Genomic DNA, 1,571 nt, shown 5'->3' on the forward strand with positions numbered 1-1,571 from the left:
GTAACTTCTTCAGGCTAGGCATCCTTAGAAGAGGCTTCGCAGTGGGGCTAAAATTGAATCAGAGATAGTAGGAACTGTAGATGCTGGAGAATCCGAGACGACTCTTCATCAGAGCATGTCTGTGGCACCAGTTCTCTGTGATCACCCATTACTGAAAGCACATTGCTTTGGAATTCCACAGCTCCTGAATGTGTAAATTGGCAACAACTTTATGCATTGAGCAAACAACATGAATATCATTGGCAAAAATGGAAGATCAGTCTCTACAAGGGATAAAATAGAGACAAGATAGAAAATGTTGTACATGCAGAATAATAATTCACTCTCTGTATAAAAATATGTGGCAGTGAGGTAAATATACATATTAACTTCCTGCAGGTTTGATAGTCCTGGATGCAGAAGCTTCTCCAGATTAACACTCTCAACCAAAGATAAATCTGTTTGTGGGGTGTCCTGGTAGCTGGCATTGCAAAGAAGTAACAGTAATAAGTTGTGAAACTTCCTGCAAACTAAATGGACTGGAATGGATTGGAGATACTTTTGAGTGGTGGAACAGAATATAAGGCAGAAGTGCATAAAAGAGGTTACACAATCTCATACTGCTAAGTGACTAACACTGAGACTGGGTAGACCAGTTCACTACATGGAACCCTCTCAGTGCATCAAATAAGTGTGGGTCTCCATCTCTATCATTTCTATGCACCAAATTACTTTGAAAAACTGACATAAAATGTTTAATTGCTGAAAAAATGAGACATACCATGAGTGCTTTTCATCCTGCATTAATCAGGACACAATTGCAAAAATGCCAAATCTCAAAGGGAACAGCAATTTATACTGCATGAAAGAAGGTGTTGAGCGGTTGTAACATGGATGTGGGTCAGTGGAGACCCGCATTTGCAGTTCTTTGCTTTATTTTAGTAATCCATAACAAGTTTGGACCTAACTCGTCTCCAGTTCTTTTTCTAAACACCTTTAAATGTGAGTCTTCAGCATTGATAACCATTTTTCTTTATTACTTTATCTAATCTTGCATTTATTTAGGTTAGTTGAAGAAGTTGTGAGTGTTCTGAAGAAGTTGGGTGGCACGGTGGCTCAATGGTTAGCACTGCTGCCTCACAGCGCCAGGGACTCGGGTTTGATTCTAGCCTTGGGCAACTGTCTGTGTGGGGTTTACACATTCTCCCCGTGTCTGCGTGGGTTTCCTCCGGGTGCTCAGTTGCTTCTCACAGCCCAAAGATGAGCAGTCTAGGTGGATAGGAAATGCAGGGTTACAGGGATAGGGTAGGGGCGTGGGTCTGGGTAGGATGCTCTTCAGAGGGTCTTGATGGGCCAAGTGGCCTGCTTTCACACTGTAGGTATTCTATGTTCTCATTAGAGAGAAGATTTGATAGAGATTTTCAAAAGTTATGAACTGGTTTGATAGAGTAGACAGGGAGAAGCTGTTCCCGCTCACAACAGGAACAAGAATGAGAGGGTGTAGATCTAAAGTGATGTGCAAACGAAGCAAGGGTGATGTGAGAAAAGCCTTTTCACACAGTGAGTAGTTAGACCCTGGAATGCACTGCCAG

Source organism: Rhincodon typus, chromosome 27 (assembly GCF_021869965.1).
Source record: "Rhincodon typus isolate 14 chromosome 27, sRhiTyp1.1, whole genome shotgun sequence".
Classification (NCBI taxonomy): domain Eukaryota; kingdom Metazoa; phylum Chordata; class Chondrichthyes; order Orectolobiformes; family Rhincodontidae; genus Rhincodon; species Rhincodon typus.